The following is a 19,465-nucleotide window of genomic DNA, read 5'->3' on the forward strand; positions in this document are numbered from 1 at the left end:
GAACATCATGGTTCTAAAACATTTTGGCACTTCCTGATTCTAAGCACTTAACACAGACTGTGATGCATTCCATAACTATTATAAGTGATGATAGTAATGCATTTCAATAATGGAAAGTAATAAAATATGCTAGAAATGTTCCTTTTTCAAGGGAAACATACCTTAATTTTATTATGGTTTGTTGTAGGCAGTCATTTTAGAACTTGGTCAAAGGAGTCTCAAATAAAAGAATGCCCTTTTTATTAGATAAAAGAGCCTTGTTGTATGTTGTATTTCTTCAAGAACAGTGGAACAATACAAGTACAGTCCATGGCTTTCTATAAGTACTGCCAGTATTCCATGGATGATCTAAAATTGTAGAATGTATGTAAGAGACTTGTACCACTACTCCAGATGTATGGCCAGAAAATGGGGTCCGCTCTCTAAGAAATCTCATTCTCCCCTCCCTTTTTAAACTTTGGCCAAGTTCTTCCACTCTCTACCTTACCCCTGACTTCAATCTCTCTACCAGTCTTGTACCCAGCAGCTCTCTCAGCCAAATCCTGAAAGTGAAGCAGCACTACTGAAGGGAACTCTTACCCGTGGTTCCCAATTAGGGTTCTGCAGAACACACCCAAGGGGCCTGCAGCCCCATCCCTTGCCTCCCCCCAACTAAACTTCTGTCATTTTTGCAAGGCAATACTGTATCACAATTTTTACGGCCTGTTTTAGCGCTGTGCGATTTTTCAATATATTGGTCAAAATCAGTTTTGAAACCACACCACAATAACGATTTTGACCTGGCAATACCCAGCGATATATCACTCCTCGTGCAAGGGTGAGCAGGGCGGCCAATTTCAAGACACTGCCAATACCACATGATTATCTCAGCTGATAACGCTGCTGATCTGAGCTGTGCTCACGCTGATGAAAAACAGCACAGCCAGCTGCGAGGTGCTGCTTTCCCCTCATGCTGACATAGAACAGGACAGCTGATTGTCCTCATTTCAAGGCACCGTGGCACTACCTTCCTCTGGCACTAAGGCGGAGCAGATTTTCTCAGTCAGCAGGAAAGCTGCAGCAGCCACAGTAGTTGTGCATCTTTACTGGCGGCTGCCACCACCGGCTGCCCCACTGATGGAAGCATGATGCACCCCATCCCCTCCCATCCAAACCATGCAGTGGAGGTGAATCCACTTCCTCCTCCCCCCATCCTATCTCTGCAGCTGCTCCTTCCCTCACCCCCACACCTGATCTGCACGCCCCCCCCCCACCCGCGTGATCTCTGTGACTGCTTTTATTTTCAAAAATTAAGAGTTGCTCTAACTCCAGAATGGAGTCCTTGAGGATGACTTGCCTTTACTATGATTAGTACAACCATTCATACTTTTAAATTTCTTTTCTGGGGGGTTGAAATGGCTTACTTATTGTGCTAATATAAATAAATTAATGGTGACTGTTAGCAACTTGCAACAAATACAAGATATATATTATAGGGTCGCAAAGTTGACAAGAATACCAACTTTGGTAAGCCTTCATACAAGCTAGTAAAACCCCTCCAGCCCACTCAGTCTTGTTATACATCTGCCTATATAGGCATTTTTGTATGCAGCTACTCCCTTCAGATGTACCCAGTTTCAAAACAAGGACTATTTCTCAATAGTAGGTTCCCTTTGCCAGTAGTGACATCAGCTATTAAAATGTTACAGGATACTAAAGTCCAGCTGCCCTTTGTGAAAGAAGGGTGAGAGTATGCAAGTATCTCATATTTGTGGAATATGCTTTGTGTCCATGAAGAAAGAAGACCTGTGTAAACTTGGCAGGTATCACTGTATGTAAAGATATTAAAAGCTTAAATGGATGCACTACAGTGATTATAATGATGTAATTGCTACGCCAATTCCTGGCTAGCACCGTATTGCACCTAATTAGTCCCACATCATACCATAATTAAGGAGTAAGGTGCAAAGAATGCAGTCTTAGTCAACAAAGTCAGAAAGACAGCTATGAAAGGAAAACAAAGAACATTCTAAACCAAGCTAAAAGAGGAACAAATAAAATGCCTGCTACAATCTTGACAGATGTCTGTCTATTCAGCACAACCTGCTCATGATCATAGATTGAACAGTACAAGTCTGTTTTTGTTTCCTGACTTCTGCTAAAAAAACACAACACAATTGTAACCCAGCTGAAATTACTATAAAAATACCTGTATTTCTCATTTATCTAAGTAATAGAAGATTCACAGCTGTGAAATATTATATTTAGACGAAGACTGCAACGGCCCACTTCTTGTTCCTGATGGAAAGACATCTCTTTCTGCTTTCTACCAAGACACAACAGACAGGTTGTAGACACTCCCTGTTAATTAAATCTAATTGTCTTCTCTATGCCTTTCTCTGTCTATCTGATTTGAAGACCACTTTCCTGAGATCTAAACCTGTAATGTATATGGATCCTTTACCCAGAAGTCAATAGGTAATCTTAGGAAAATTCCTAGGGTTCCTTCCTTGGAGTAGACAGCCAAAAGCCTCTAAGGAAAGAGGAGTCAGGTACACAAGGTAGGCTCAATAGAGATTTATTAATCATTAAGGCACCTCTGAATGATCAGCCACAAGGCTATTGCCACAAGCATGGTCTGAGAACAGTACATGCCCTTAGGGTCTTCTTATACACTCTTCACTACACTATCAGGTAAATACACGCAATCCTTGTGCCCGTATCATTTATGCAATATTATTAGCTAAAGCTATGCGTGAACAGCTTGTGGACTCTCTACCTGGCCTTCCAATTGGACACACCATATTTGGAGTTGTTTTCCACTTAGAAACTCCCATTATCTTATTAAGGTGTTATCCTCAATCATTCCTTTTCAGCAGGTTTTGGCTTGCATATTTTGTTACCTTTCCCTCCCAAAATTGTCCTTGGCAATTCTCCTTGTTTGTGCTAACTCCTTATCATTACATTGCGATATGTTTTCTTCCTCTTATCTGAATAGCTATTAACTTCCTATTAAAAGAACATAGTTGCTGAGGTGTATAACACACACACACACACACACCCCTCTAACAGTAAGAATGTCACAACATCTCTTCCCATAAGATGCTGTGTTATCCCTTGATACATTAAAGCTTAGAGTCTAGACTGAGCAACTATTTGCTGTTTAACCTTCATATACTCTCCCATTTAAGGATGGCTATTTCAATATTTACTATCTGGAATCTTTCTTCTAGGTCAGGGATGGGGAACCTGTGGCTCTTCAGATATAGCCAGGCTTCAGCTTCCCTCATTTATGAGCATTTGGAGTTGGAGTCCAACAGCACTAGGAGAGCAGCACTGATTAGGAAGCCCAAATCAGAGTTAATGGTGTTTATCAACTTGTAAAAGGATGTTTTACACAATGCCTGGTTTTATTTACTATAATTCCAATGTGGACATTTGGGAAGATGCTTTACCTGAGATATCCTGTTACCTACAAGACATTGGAAACATGTTTGTGCCTGTCATAGGACATAGGCCACATGAAAAACTTCATGCAGAACCAGAAGGCCAAATGGATGGCCACATTAAATCCAGCAATGCTCCCAAAAAGGTATCCTTTAAGTTCACCCTTATTTTTTGGCTATCACTTGAGCAGCCCTGTCTGATTGAGCCATATGCCCAGCATATGCTTTCCCATAATACCACAACCTTTATTGTTTATATCTCTGATGGTCAATATAAGCTAAGATAAAGAAGAAACAATAAGTACGGACCAAGAAAGGTTTGAGGCAGTGTTACTATATCAAGTTTAATCATGTAGTTACTGCTCTGTTGTGAAACAATATCTATCACTGCAAAGCTGATTTTACATTTCATTTATTCATTTATTTATCTTATTATTCACTTGTCATCTGAAGCTCTCCAAACAACTTACATTTAAGAAAAACATGAACATATGTTATATAAAATGGGTGATATTCAACTCAGCTTTTCTCAAAATAATCCCCTGAAATTAAAGAACAACTTAGCCATGTTAATTAATTTCAATGGGTTTACCCATACTTGAATACCACCCAATATTTTTATATGAAGAAATCAATCCAGTTCATTATGTCTGTTTAGACTTGCATGCAAAGTAACACTTTTTAATCTGGGTGGAAAACAAATAATGGTGACAGTGACTAATGGGCATAAATGCTAGAGACAAGATACACAGAAGACAAGGGTCAGTTTGCAAACTGGTTCAGAAAACAAGTTGATTGACTTGGACAACATTCAGGCATGGCACACTTCATATCAGTTCTGAAGAAAATCTGAGACTTCATATGTCTCCCCATTGACTTACATGAGGAAATTAATAAATGGCTATAACATTTTTACTTTTTTGACAGAATTGGATAAAATTTGCAGGCATAGTGAATGAAGTTTGCCAAATTTCACAGAGATAGGTACAGGAGGTTTTGCACAAGGTGAGTATTTAAAGTTTGGGGAAAATTATTTATTCTTTCTTTTGGGGGGGGCATTATCTGAAAATGACAAACATCATAGACATGCCCTTAGGTTTAACCTGAAAAAAATTTGAAAGATGGCTGCAGGGGGCAGAGGGGTTGAGAAAGAAAGTTGTTAAGGTAAGTAACAGGGAAATTTATATTTGAGGGAAATTTTTATGAAAATAGTGTGCATAAAATTTCAGGAGCTAAGGACCTTGTTGAATGAAAGGCAGCTTCAGGGGGGTTTCAGTTGGGATGTTTTCTGTTCCTTCTATTATCTCTCCTGAGAGCACTATGATTGGAAGGAAAAAGAGTCTTGGGACGGGAAAATTCTAGTTGTAAACTAGAGCTCTCAAGTCAGAAAACTACACCCCTACTTGTCCATCTGCCCTCCAGTTATTTTCCTTATATGGAGAGCTTAGAGGGGGAATGTAATCTTTTTAAATAGTCTGACATTGCCTGGGTCTTCCAAATGAGACTTCAGGAGCAGCACTTTAAGCTACTTTCTTGAAACCCTGCTTCACCTCCATCAAAGCCTGAATCACTCTGAAGCAGCCTGCTGTGGTTTGGGATTCAGGTTTCGTCCAAAGTGGGTACACACTCCTACCTATCAAAGTAGTACAACTTACAAATAAGCATAGGATTGCTTTGCATAAACAGGTTGCTATGATAAAACAGCCAACCCAGTCTGAGGCAGGCACCCGATGCAAGCAACAGTTTGCAACCAAGTGCCACTCAAATATTGCCAGAACTGGCTCTAAGGCTATTCTTCCTCTTGCTAACCAATCCATGCAATCTAGGATCAGAACTCCTTGGGAGTGTCTTCAGATTTTTCTGTATGCCTTTTTTCTGTGAAAGATAGCCAACGTATAAAATTGATTTATTCATTCAGACAGGTTATTTGTCACATTACTCAACTCTGCTAATATATTGTCTGTTATTATAAAATCCTATAAGCTGCCTCTAGCAAAGGTTTCTTCAAACGATTTGCATTGAACAGCTTTTATGGGATTATTTCTAAAGATTTAAAAGCAATCTTAAAATCAAAAAGCTTGTGAGAAATTCAGCTGGTTCACATCTGACCAAATAATCAGATACCAAAGCCTGAGAAAAGAAAAATGGCTAATTTTAACTTTAAAAGATGCTTACTGTGTCTAATACAATGAACTTGAGATCACTCAGCTATTTCATATTGCTCTGTGATATTATGAATTGACTTCATCTTTTCACCAACTTGTTATTTTGCTTTTTCCCCCCTTATGAAGTAAGGAATTTCTTAACTTTCTGTTCTTGATACCATAATCTTGATATCATAATCAGGTCCCTATTTTCTGCTTTTTTAAAGTTTGCTAAAAGAAAAAGAGAATGAACATGAATGGGAATAACAAAATACATGGAAGGGAAATAAATAAGAAAACAAGTAGAATTTTTATGAATAGCAACAAATTAGTATGGAAATCAATGGTGGGTGAACAAAGTGAGGAAACTAGCCATCCAGAAGTTCTCAGACTCCAACTCCCGTTAGCTCAAGCCAGCATGACCAATGGTTAGGGGTGATGTAGGGGTGATGTAAGTTGCAGTTCAGCAACATCTGGAGGGACACAGCTTGCCTTAGAATGACTTTTAAAAAGGTCTAAGTTGCAAAACTTATTTAAAATATAAACTAAAGATAAGCATTTTATCCCATTTACAAATGCAATTTGTCACTATAACACTGCATGTTTCACTTATACATCACTACAACCCAAATGCAAAGTAAATAGTTCAACACGTCTATTGACAGCTGTGATAAATTACAAGAAACTGAATGAATAAAAAGGTACAATGTCTACCATCACAGAAACTGGGAGATTGTAAAACAACAAAAACCTTTAATTAACTCAGGAAATTAAAACGTGACTTTAATAAAGCAACCTTAATAACCAGACACACTCAGATGAACTCACTACCACATATTAATCAAGAACAAGAAGTAATTTCAGGTACATAAACAATTAGGTGCTTACATACTGCTAAAATTAAGCAAAATACAAATACATTTTACATGGCTGCTCAGATAAATGATAAAACCCCGATATTAAGGTGCACATACACACAACCATAAATTACAAGACTCTAATTATCTTTTTTAAGGCAGTGTTGATTTAATCATGACCATTTATTATATAACAAGCAAGCTAACTAGGAACCATGCAATTTTGGGGATGTGGGTTTAGTAAGCTTAGCTGAAAAGTTTCCTGTTTCCAAGTCCTGCTGATTTTTATTGCTTCCTGTTGATGATGCCTTTATCATTAATTATGAGAAGCCTCTGAATTGCCCCTTGAATTACCCCGATATCTGTTTCTATGCAGTGCAGCTTTAATTATCACTTTCCTTTCATATTTTCCCTTTTCATCTGAATTAGTGAAGTAACTATATTTTGATATGAAAGACAAAAAATAAATAGAATGAGAATAAATCATAATGATTCATTCCCACTTATGACAACAAAGACAGACAGACATTGGGTAAATTAACAGAGCTATTCAATACTACAGTGGTACCTCGGGTTAAGAACTTAATTCGTTCCAGAGGTCCGTTCTTAACCTGAAACTGTTCTTAATCTGAAGCACCACTTTAGCTAATGGGGCCTCCCGCTGCCGCCGCGCGATTTCTGTTTACATCCTGAAACAAAGTTCTTAACCCGAGGTACTATTTCTGGGTTAGCAGAGTCTGTAACCTGAAGCATCGGTAACCCGAGGTACCACTGTATTCATAAGTTGTGATTAACAGAAGCAATGGACAGACTCCAGGTTTTTTTAAAAAAAGGCCCAGAATCTCTGAAAATCCACAGTAGTGGAAATCTGGATGACACAAAAATGTTTTTCCTTTAGTCTTTTAGACTTTTCTTTTCTTTTTTAACCTAGTAGTTTGGCCTATAAAATGGGGTAGAAGTAGAACAGAGTGTCTTTTGGTTTAAAATCTTTTCGCTTTTTAAAATGTACTTTATTGTTGTGACCTGCCCTGAGATTGTTGAATTATGAAGAGCAAATATAAGTTTCACATACAGTTTTCACTAGAAAAGAGTGTGTGTTTGTGTGTGTGTGTGTGTGTGTGTGTTGGCATGTTATGTCCCCAACCTTCCATAGTTACTAACACAGTATTATATAGTTTGGCTCCTGTGTTAAATAGTTTGGCACAACTGGCTGACACAAAACAACAACTTACACAGATACACCTTTAATACAGCAAGTCACTACAACATTATCACACATTTAAATATAGTTTGGAATTTACACCATTGTTTGTCTTTGGTCTCTTATTCCCTGAACCTTCATATTTGGATCATTTCCGTGTGTGTGTGTGTGTGTGTGTGTGTGTGTGTGTGAGAGAGAGAGAGAGAGAGAGAGAGAGAGAGAGAGAGAGAGATATGCTATGAAGTCCTATAACCACTGTAACATCATAATGTGTGGTGTTGGGCTGGAACTGGTGTTTGTGTTGCTTATCTTTAGCACTTACATTTTGGAGCAACAAGAATCAGAGCAGGTAAACAATAAATTCTTCATACTCTCCCACTCCCCTACCATCATTTTAAAGAACATCTTAGACAAGTGAGGATATCAGAGCTTAGACTCTATTTAGCCATGTTTCTCAGTTTATTTAAATGCATTTTGGCAATTTACAGTTGTACTGCATTTATTTGCAGCAACCATTCCTCTCAGTTTACTCATTTCCTAAAGGAAATTGCAAGTTAATAGAAAAAGCAGCACTGGAACTGCCTCACATCCTATAGTTATTAATTAAGCAAAGTCTGGTTCAGTAACTCTGGATACTAAAAAAAAATAGAGTTAAACAAAGTGCAGTGCTTCTTGAAATGAAGTTTCAACTTTAATAGACATTTTTTTTTAAAAAAAAAGATGTATTAGAATGTATATCTTTTTTAAAAAAAGGAAAGGAGCTTTTTAGAATAAAGATGCAAAATGTCCATTTCTAGATAAAGCGGGCACAATATATCAGAAACCTACAGGCATCAACTTGAATCTCTAGAAATATATTATTCTGTTGAGCAAGGAATGTTGTTTTGTAATCAACAAAGCAAGAAATGAACTGTTCCATTAATCACATATAATAAGCTTAGAAAACTAATGGACAAAACTTTTGAATGTATCTGATAGCCATAAACTGGATGGGCTAATTGCACTTGTAGCTGGCATAAAATGTTAAGGAAGTGGACAACATGCTGAGGAATTGAATATAATCCCAGGTTCTGGCAGTTCTGTTTCTTTCTGTCTCACTCCCTCTCCCCTCACCCCACCCCAAACCATTTTCCTGAAATGTAACAGTTATCATTACAGAAACTATTTGAATCAGCTTCAACAAAAGATACAGACAAATCGGTCAAATGTATCTGTACATTCTGAAGAACAGTGAAAAATGCAATTGTTAAAGCTTTGTTGTCCTGAGAAGACAGAAGATGTTATGCATGTTAAGGAAATATCAACAGAGGTTGGCATCTTTAGATGCTGCTGATACAAGCTGCAGACAAATAGAACAACAAAAGCATTTGTCAGATGAGTACTCTGGAACAACACACATCTAGTTTAGATAAATTAAGAGATAGGAACAGCTGCCTGAAATGTGCTTCACTTTAAAAGCAAAACAGATGGGCTCTACATTTCACTAGGTTTCAAGAAAGGCAGAGAGAAAGCCACTTTTCACGAGCTGATCACCATTCATTCAGGTTTGCTTTAAGTAAGCCATTATTTCTATTAAGCTTTCTTTTGCGGTTCCAAACAGAATACATCTGTCACAGTAGGAACAGGGGGAGATAGATGCTGAAGGTCAGCTGGTTGGTAAATGAAACTTGCTATGGTGTGCTATCACAGGCTGACTTCATCTATGTGGATTCTGCTTTAAGCAGTGTGGCCAATTAGACACTTACACACACGAGCAGCAAAAGAAATGCATCTCCAAAAAAGATGACAAAAGAAGTTTGTAATAAATTGGCAAATGTTCATTTATATATAGAGATGCAAATTTAATAAATAATTTATATTATTTAAATAGAAATATAATGTGTCTCATATCTTGGTTGTGGGCAAAACTGTGACTAGGGTACCTGTGTGCCTGCTCAGTATGTAACTCAGGAGCCAACTGTTGAGAGGCAACTTCAGGACCTCTCCTGCTTTCCCTTCTTAGGCTTCTTTATCTTTAAACTGGAGTTGGGCCAGGCGGCACTGTAATGTAGGACTCATGGCCACCAGGGAGCTTGCAAGAGGAGGAGGGGTGAATTAATGCAATGCTACCTAGAGCTGAGTTAACACTATTTACTTTTGAGTTTGCTTTCATTGAAATTCACCACCCTTATTTTGGGTATTACTTTGAATCAAGCCTATTCATTTCATCATAAACACTGGAACGAACAGCTCAAAAGTTGCCAGAAGCTTTCTTGAAACTGTGAACCCCCCTAAGCTAGCCCATTTCAGGAAAGAGACACTTCTTGGGCTCACAGAAGAACAGTGAGTTTATCAGAATCAGCTCAGGGAACATGCCATCCCTCACAACACACCTTGTGTGTTGGCAAACTTTAACCGCCACAATAGACTTCTCCACTTCCCCTGGTGCATATGAAGGCACATCTTATACTCCCCCAAACAGAAAAAAAATCACACTTTAATGTCAAATGTATGCCCAAGAATGACTACAACTGAAATCCTACACTCACTTTCAAGCAAACACACATAGGATTGTATTGCTAAATTATTAAAGAAGTTTTATGTAGTAGGGGCCACATATAACCCCTTCTTTTATAATGAAATAGTTGTGTTTCTAAGCTGCAAAAGTTTATACAACTGCTACTTCAACCTGCTAAAATGAAACCCTCTCCTATTAAAGCTATGGTTGCCATATCTTGAACAAAAAGGGGGAGAAAGGGGGGGGGAGAGGACAGCCCAAGCCACTGCCATCCCGAGTCAGAGAAAGAAGGGCATGGGTGCACAGGGTATATAGCCTCTGCCAGCCTCCTCCAAACCCGGACATTTCCTTTAAAATGTAAAAGTCTGCCTGGATGCGCATGTTGGCCCACCCAAAAAAGGGAATGTCTGGGTTTCCCCCTGGATGTATGGCAACCCTAATTAAAGCTGATAAATTAGAGTAAATTAATACAGTTCATGTATCATCATGACAGAAAGTCTATTGTATCTTTGCTGACCCTATTTATTTTTAGTTTTGAAAAAGGAACAGACAATTGTATTCTTGTACTTGTGAAAGTGAAAATGATAGCTGATAGAAGTTGTTGTTCTTTTCTTAAAGGCCAGTCACTAGTCACTACCAAAATACTGATTATTTATTTACAGTATCTGGATGCTACCTTTTATTAATATAACCAATAAGCAGGTTTTGGTGTGTTTTTACAATAATAAAAAAATTAAATCATTTAGGATTTATCCATAGCAGTTTATGGCAGCAGGTTATAGCTCAGATCAATAGGTGATTCTATCCAATAAATATCCTATATTTTACTTGGTTATTGGGATACAGTAGACATTTCCTTCTACTTAGCTGGGCTCTGTCAGCAGGGAATGTTCTCACTGCATCCACCAAAGTACAGTCAGGCCAAAATGTACCAGCAGATGCATTTGTACTAGCAACTGGGACATTTTGATGGCAGAGCTGAGTCAACCAAGGATCTGTTGGATCCCAAGTCAGTCCTACTACTGGCAATGTGCACATCAGTCCCTAACAAGCACGCTCAATGGCCAGGGATGGCAGAAGTTGTAGTTCAGCAATGCCTAGAGAGCCAAAGGCTCTCCCCCCCCCCCACCTGCCCTAATGCCAACCCTAAAACAAAGCCTAGGCTGCAATTCTTACCTGGGAGTTAGCCCCATTAAACACAAAGAGGCTTGCTTCTGAGCAGATATGTATATCATATTTTAAGTTAACTATACAGAGAATTTTTAATGAGTGCCTGGACTTCAGCTCTTGCAAAGCAGGAAACTTTGGACTTAATCTCAGATGACCCCCACCACAGGGAAGATGCATCCTAGTTGCTTGGAAAAAAGGAAGAGCAAACTGTGTAGATTCGAAGGACTAGAAAATTAGACAAAAGCAGGCAAAGTACATGAAGGGGAGTGGAAAACAAATGCTCTTTAGGACCCATGGGATTTCTAGCGCCTGGTGTCCAAACAACTTACTCATCAATCACAGCTCTGACTTCACACAGCTAAAACAATGAAAGGCGGGAGGAGCCAGTCTCATTTTGCAGACTTTGCTTAGAAAGTACCTGCATATTTTGCCTCATACATTTCTTTCTAGGGGCCTATTTTCATTTTAAACAATACTTAATTGTTTTAAGCAAAAGGTCAGAGTCTGGAGGCCCTGCTGGCTGTGGGCCCAGTCCATCAGCATCCTCTGTACCCACTTCTCAGCAGCCTTGAGCATAAACTGTGGGCTATGCTACTGTGGGTTATGCTAGATGACTACAGTCCTTTAATGTTTTAATACTTTGATTATTTTGATCATTTATACTACAGGCTTCAAACTAATGACTCTGCAATCTGTCCAAATAAAATCATACAAATTTAAAATTATTAACAGTCATTTCATAGTAAGAGGATTAAAACCAAAGCAGTACATCTACGTTTATTTAACTAAGCATACTAGATAAATCAATATTTTACTTCTGGAAAGCAATTCAAATAATTTCAAGGAGTTCCAGAGCATTCATTTTGCAATACAATGGTTTACCGTATATACTGGAATATAAACCAACTTTTCCAGCATATTTTTATGCTGAAAAAGCTTTCCTTGGCTTATACCCAAGTGAGGTGGGTGGCGGTGGAGGAACGAGCAGCGAGAAAGGAGCCCTTTCTGGCCGCTCTTCCCTCCGCCACCGCCTGCCTCTCGCAAGGGCAGGCACAGGAGCCGCGGCTGGGAGAGGTGCTGCGCTGCACTGTGCCTCTCCCAACCAGGCAAGCAGCAGAGGTGGCAACGGAGGGACAAGCAGCCCAAAAGGAGCCCTTTCGGGCTGTTCCTTCCTCCTCCTCCACCTTTGCCCCTGTCGGCGGTGGCAGAGGAGGAGCGAGTAGCCCGAAAACAGCCCTTTCAGGCTGCTTGTTCTTCCTCCTCTGCTGCTGCCACCACCAGGTTTGTGGTGTGGTGAACCGGCTTATACTCGAGTCAATAAGTTTTCCCAGTTTTCTGTCCTAAAATTAGGTGCCTCGGCTTATATTCGGGTTGGCTTATACTCGAGTATATACGGTAATACCAAGGCAACTAAATATAAAAGTGTTTGTTGTTGGCCACATGAACAATGAGTGCGATCAGACCTCTTTCCCAGTGGAGCTCTGCTCTGACCCTCTTTGGTCAGCCTCTAGATTTCTTTGGTTTATCTGCTCTGATGTCACAGGACCTGTGCTAGTGGGGGAATCAAGCCCCTCAGCCTGGCATTGGACAGGTGTTCTGATATAAACTGTCTTGCATCTGCTTATATTGCAGATATTAATATTACACAGTTAGAAGTGAGTGTGAAGTTAGAAATGGAGTGAAAACTGACTCCATTTGAAATGAAACATTGTCAAGGCCCAGTAATTTAAAACTTTACTTGCAGAACTTTCTTCAAAACAAAACAAAAACATCCAAATAGTTCCATAAGGCATATACCAGTCCAAGGCATAAACACAGCACCTTACAAAATATGAAATAATTCCAGCAGACCTAGAAGCAGATGTCTATGTCTTCCCACAATCTGCATTCCAGCCTGCATTCTGCCTGAGCCTGTTTACACCAAGAGCTTCATTTACATCCTTATTCTCACAAAGCCTGGGAACAAAGAGCTCCAGGCACCACCCTTCCAAGATTTAAAATTCAATACCTCTCATGTGATCTAAGGTTAAGCATGTTATAGGTAAAGGTAAAGGTACCCCTGCCCATACGGGCCAGTCTTGACAGACTCTAGGGTTGTGCGCCCATCTCACTTAAGAGGCCAGGGGCCAGCGCTGTCCGGAGACACTTCCGGGTCACGAGGCCAGCGTGACAAAGCTGCATCTGGCGAGCCAGCGCAGCACACGGAAACGCCGTTTACCTTCCCGCCAGTAAGCGGTCCCTATTTATCTACTTGCACCCGGGGGTGCTTTCGAACTGCTAGGTTGGCAGGCGCTGGGACCGAACAACGGGAGTGCACCCCACCACGGGGAATCGAACCGCCGACCTTTCGATCGGCAAGCCCTAGGCGCTGAGGCTTTTACCCAATAGTTGATCAACTCAGTTAAAGCTCAGGCTCCCTTAGAATATTGCTGTGGAATTTTCCAGTTTTAAACTATTTCACCATTACTTATAGCCAGCGTGAATTAAACCAATTATACTTAACAGCTTAGGGAGCTGGATTGTTTGACATAATTTTAGAACTACAACATTAAACATACATCTAAGTGTAAAATGGCTGAGTAGCCTTAAATATATTTTTGCTGATTTTGTCTCTGCTTTTGCTAGACTTATGTGCACTATAAATGATTTACGGTATTTTGTTTTGCCAGATTTTAGAATATCCTTACAGAAAATTAATATAGGCAAATGGGGGAAATCATCTAACCATACAAATCATTTTAAGTTTTCCCCTAGATCTTTGTCTCTCTCTGTGTTAATAAGGTTCCAAAAAAGTTATGTTGGTTGGTACAGAGCTGTCGGTTAAATATGCTGGATGTTAGACCAGTAGGACACTATGGAACCCATAGAGTTCTATGTGGGATTTCAAGACAGCTGTAAGATGCTTTGCAGAACCTGCAGTGCAAATTTCTCTCCCACATGTTTCTCTTTTCTTTTCCAGCTGACAGTCCTGACCATGAATTAATCAGTCAGCTTCCAGAAACATAGTTCATAACAATAAGAAGGAAACCAGGGAAGGAGAGAATGGGTTTACACCAGTAAGTCCACAGAACTGCTGTCCAAGCCTGTTGTGAATAATGATACAGCATTTGTCCTCTGTTTGCTTGATCTGAATTTTTTTAACAATAGGAGCTCTTCAGCCAGATTTGAAAGTCAAATAAAATAATAACAAATGATTAAATCATTATACCTTCGTTTAACATGGATAGGATGGAATAAGTCTTAATTGCACACATCTATCCCTTTCCTATGATAGGTGTGGAAAGCAGATACTTCTTCAGTCTAAAAAGAATCAATGAGTATGCTTTCCTTCTAATACTTAGATCAAATATTAAATATCACCAGATCTTTGGTGTTGAGGATTGGTCTAATGCCTGACAAGGATCCTGAGGGGAAAAGAACACTGAAACTGACTTTTACTGTTTTAGGTCCTAACACACTCAAAATCCTTATTTTTTTCCTGCCACTACCTCAAATACAAGGGGGAGAATTCAACATAGTGCCAATTTAAAGTCCCTTAACTAGTGGGATGACTTGTGCAAGAGAACATGCAGGAAGACATCAAGAAGCCTGGAGGGCTGCATTTGGCACCTGGGCCTGAGCTTTCCCACTCATGACATATATATGAATAAACAAAGCTTCCGCCCCAAATAATTGGGATCCTCATAATTTTCCATGGTGATTATTTATGCCTGCCTTCTTTCTTATTTTTCTTGTATTTGCTAACCCACCCACAAAATGATCATTTTGTTCATTCAATATTTTTCAAGCATCTTTGTTAGTGCAAAGGACTCATCCAAGGCATTTGGAAATTCCAAGCAGACTATTAGCACATTTCTTAGTACTGCACGTCATGACAGTTGTCCATGTCCTGATGCCAGCACATAACCATAACGTGTACCACAGCACTAGTGCAGAGAGGCATAGCAGTTAGTCTTGCCATAAGAACAACCTGCTGGATCAGGCTAATGGCCCATCTAGTCCAATATCCTGTTCTCACAATAGCCAGTCAGATGCTGCTGGGAAACCTGCAAGTGGACCTGAGCACAAAAGCACCGCCTCTGCACTGCGGTTTCTAGCAACTGGTATTCAGAAGAATGTTGCTGCCATCCATGGAGGCCAAGCACAGTCATCATGGTTAGTAGCCATTGATACCCTATCTTCCAAGAAATTGTCTAAACCTCTTTTAAAGCTATCCAAGTTGGTGGCCATCACTGTGTCCTGTCAGAGCAAGTTCCATAGTTTAACTGTGCACTGCTGAGTGAAAAACAGCAAATAATAGTGTTTCATCCCAACTGCAACATTTAAGTGACACACTTCAGCAGTTGTGTCACACTGATGCAGGCCATTAACAGTTCTGCAACATCCTAGTAGCCCTCTGTTCTTTTTGACTAAGAAGAGTTGGCAAAATCCTATGCCTAGTCAGGCCTAAGGCACAGGCAGCTGAATCAGAAGCTAGGAACTAGGAGTCATTCAAGGAGTCAGTACTAAGGGTCATTAGGAGTCACAACTCACCAGATCAAGACATTTGCCACCCAAAGTCTTATCCTAAACAGGAAGTCATGTATAGCCCTTGTTAACGAGCATCAGTACCTGGGAATCCTTTAATGTCAAGAAGATATTCTGAACTGTAGTCCTGTTGGCTGACCACGTGAAGAGCAGCTGAACCAAAATAGAGGCCTCCTGGTATTGGGGCGTGTGCAGAGTGCCCATTCAGCACACCATCAGAATGTGCCAATGGAACGTATTAATACCAGACAGTTTGGGTAGGGTCAGTACAATGCAGTTCCCCAGCTTAGCATAAAGTTGTAGTAGAGTCTTTCCCACAGCATACAGTCTCCTTATAGTATTCCAACACAAGCTAGGCACTGGCCAAAGGCAGGGGGCCAAAAGCAAACTTGCTTCAAACACAGGTGTATTTATACTTTAGATTGTGCTGAGTCACTATCACATGCTTGTTCACTCATGCTTAACTAGATGCAGGTGCAGGACAAGCACACCCAAAATTAACCAGCACACCTAACTTAACCCTTTCTTATCCTTTTTCTCTGCATGAATAAACCCTTATACATTAACACCTGGTTCTAGCCCTGGTGGATCCCAATATGACATGCAGGTCTTCTCTTAAGAGGAACCTAGCCATATAGCTCTGTTTGCCAAGGCTAAGAAAAATGCTATAGTAACTAAGGTTGTGCACCCTATGCTTTGCCATTCCAACCAGATTAGATCACTTGTCTCCTGGATCACTTCTATGCATGTTCTTGTTGATATATCCACTAAATAGACCATTTACACAATATTTAGGAAACTGCCTTAAATTTGATGGATAGAGAACAGTAATTAGGGATGGCATAACTGAGAAAATGTCATTGGAAAAGGACAATTTTAGAAAAACACATGTTTCCACCTCTAGGGTTTTTTATTTTCTTTCTTTGCAGAGCCATGGGAAAGCAGATTAGTTTTCAATGATGAAAGATTTGGCGCTGTCAGTTAACAAACTAATGTGCCAAGTGCTGTGCTTTTTTGACTGGTATTGGCTGACTTTTAAAGAGTTTTCATGTGAGAAGTCCTCTCCAGTTTTTGATGTAGCTCCATTACAAATGAATATAAACCCTTTTAGACACAAGACTTATTTTTCAACCCACTTCTAGTTAACCTGGCTATTATTTAGACATGTGCAATCTACTAAAGCGTGATGAAGAGAAATTTTCTGAAGTCATCCTGAGGGCTCTCCAGGGCACAAAGCCAAGACACAATGTCCTGCCTGGATACTGAAGATGTCAAAGCCAAAGCAACAGCAGAAGCCCAGTATCACATTTTAAGCTCTTTCCAATCTATTTCATTCAGCTAATGAGGTGAGTTAATGAGGCTTTCACCTGAACACACAAGGGTTTAAAATGGAGAAGGCACGTATGCAAACCTCATTCCCGACATCTCCACAATATTCATGTGTTCAGCACAAAGGTCTGACAGGGCCTTATAGATGCATTCAGTTAAAAACACACAGAAGCCCTCCTACTATCAAGAACCCAAACACAGGGAAGCTTCTAAGTGAATCCAACTAAATGTGCTTAAAAACTGTATTCAGATATTCATTCTGAAGTTTGTGTGAAGGACTGAAGAGGATCCTCTCTGTGCGAATGTTAGGGGTGAGGTTTGCAAGCTACACTTGCAGTTTCTGGTATCAATCACCATTGAAATTTTTAGCCCCTAAACATTTATACGTGTTACATATATTTCCAGGACATCAATTAAAAAAGCAACCAGCCTTTTGTGCTGACTATACCTAAGCTGCTTGCCGTTAAGAGGTTTCTGATATTTCTCCACACAGCCACCTTACAGGTTTTCATTGAATGCTCATATATTACTACGCTACTGAAAACGTTTCTGATAGCTGCTTGGGGTATTGTGGCCATAGGCTGAAATAATTGCATCTGAGTGTACTGAATAACAAGCAAACAACCATTGACTTTTGTGTGCAAATCAGCTAGAATACAAATTCTGCATGTTGGCATAAGCCCAGAGTTGTTTGAATTGGTCTTTTGAGGATTTTTTTTAAAGAGACTTTTATTGTGTAGAAATATCCAAAATTATTTTCATTATAAGTTTTCATTTGACAGCCTTATGATTTCTTGTCTAATTAGTGAAGGCATTTTGTTTTAAATAAGTTGCTCATTGCCAGCATCCTTCCCAATTTTCATCAGAAATGCTAAGTTTGTGACAGCATAATTTTCATTGTTATTATAATTGCAACATTAAAATGAAATACAGGAATTAAAACTTGAGGGGGTGCAACTGAAATAAAATATAAGAACTTTTACTCATACACATTTTGATGGCATTTACTCATTTATAGAGTTCTGCAACCTCTGGTAGGTGTTTGAGAATTTAAGAAGCCATCTAGGCGAGGCTACCAGAACTGTGAAGGCATCATCAGTTGATGCATGAGCAGCAGCAGGAGGACAATGGGAGAAAAATGGTAGTGAGCACATTCTTGATTTGATTCTGAAGAATGGGCTGGATCCAGACTTGTCTTCAGCAGAACTCCACTAACAGGTTGCTCCCACATACAGAATGAGGAAGAAGTGACATAGATGAAAGTTTAAGATATATGAATAGCTAGTGTGTGTGTTTTCACTTACTATAGTAGAGACTGTAGTATGTGTTCTGATTCTAAAGCCAATGATGGCAGCATCTTAATTGGCGAGGCAAAGGCAAAGGCACAAACAATTTGTATGAAGAGTGCGGGAAGATGACATCCAAAGTGATGCTAGTCTTGGCACCACAACTCCTGATAGTCTAATTTTGACTTTCTGCTTTAGGGGCTTCCTCAGCTAGTGACAGTAGTTTGAAATCAGCTAGTGATGATTATTGCCAGACAACTAATTTGGTCCTATGTTTGAGTCTAGAATTATTCTTCAACACATCAAACGTGGTGCCTACTACACTTCCTGAAAGATGGTTACACTACTTGGCCCTAGTATAAGACTGATATCTGACCACATCATGAAGGGGGGGCACTGGGCAAAAAATATCATGGATTTAAAAAGGCAACAACTCCTAGGCTGCAGTCATCAGACTAGACAAGGGATGGGAACCTCCAGATGTTGTTGGACTCCAATTTCCATCAGTCCCAGCCAGCCTACCAATGGTTATGGATGATGGAAACTGTAGTTCAACAACTACTGGAAGATTACAGGTTTCCCATTCATGAACAAAACTCGTCCCATTAAATGCTGCCATCTCACATCCAATTACACATGCTCAAGCCTGTTAACATCAATTGTGCTATATGAACATAATGAATCAAAGGATTCAGCTCAACAAAAGCAATACCTTGTAATATGTAGTAATATATAGAATTTGCTTTTGATTTTCAAAGTATATTTTGAAGTGAAAAAATTACAGGTTTTTCATCTTCCTAGTCTAAGTAAAGAACTGCCTTCTATTGTACATGTATGAATATTCTGTATTGTCCACATTTCAAGCGGCTAGAATTTTCTTAGGAGTAAATTGCATAGCCTGTCAGACTTTGCCCTGATAATTAGCATCTGGTTTTCCTTTGTTTAATTGTATTATGCTTAGGGTCAGACTTCTTAGTATTGGCAAAGAGAAGAAGTAATGACTCCAGTTTTTTGGCACTACCATAGCTT

The 19,465-nt window shown here is 39.6% G+C and overlaps 1 protein-coding gene and 1 long non-coding RNA gene across 4 annotated transcripts in view; one reads left to right on the plus strand and one right to left on the minus strand.

Annotated features, from left to right (window-relative positions):
* LOC307216483 overlaps nt 1-14,449 on the plus strand; it is a 48,267-nt gene extending 33,818 nt beyond the window's left edge. Inside the window, exons 2-3 of the long non-coding RNA XR_013839118.1 lie at nt 4,353-4,430; nt 14,254-14,449. This is a non-coding gene — a long non-coding RNA (uncharacterized lncRNA). The remainder of the gene's footprint in view (nt 1-4,352; nt 4,431-14,253) is intronic.
* The window catches only part of ATRNL1 (attractin like 1), a 512,979-nt gene that overhangs the window by 79,265 nt on the left and 414,249 nt on the right, over nt 1-19,465 (minus strand). The gene's annotated exons all lie outside the window — the stretch shown is intronic.

Source organism: Podarcis cretensis, assembly GCF_951804945.1.
Source record: "Podarcis cretensis genome assembly, chromosome: 5".
NCBI classification, from domain to species: Eukaryota; Metazoa; Chordata; class Lepidosauria; order Squamata; family Lacertidae; genus Podarcis; species Podarcis cretensis.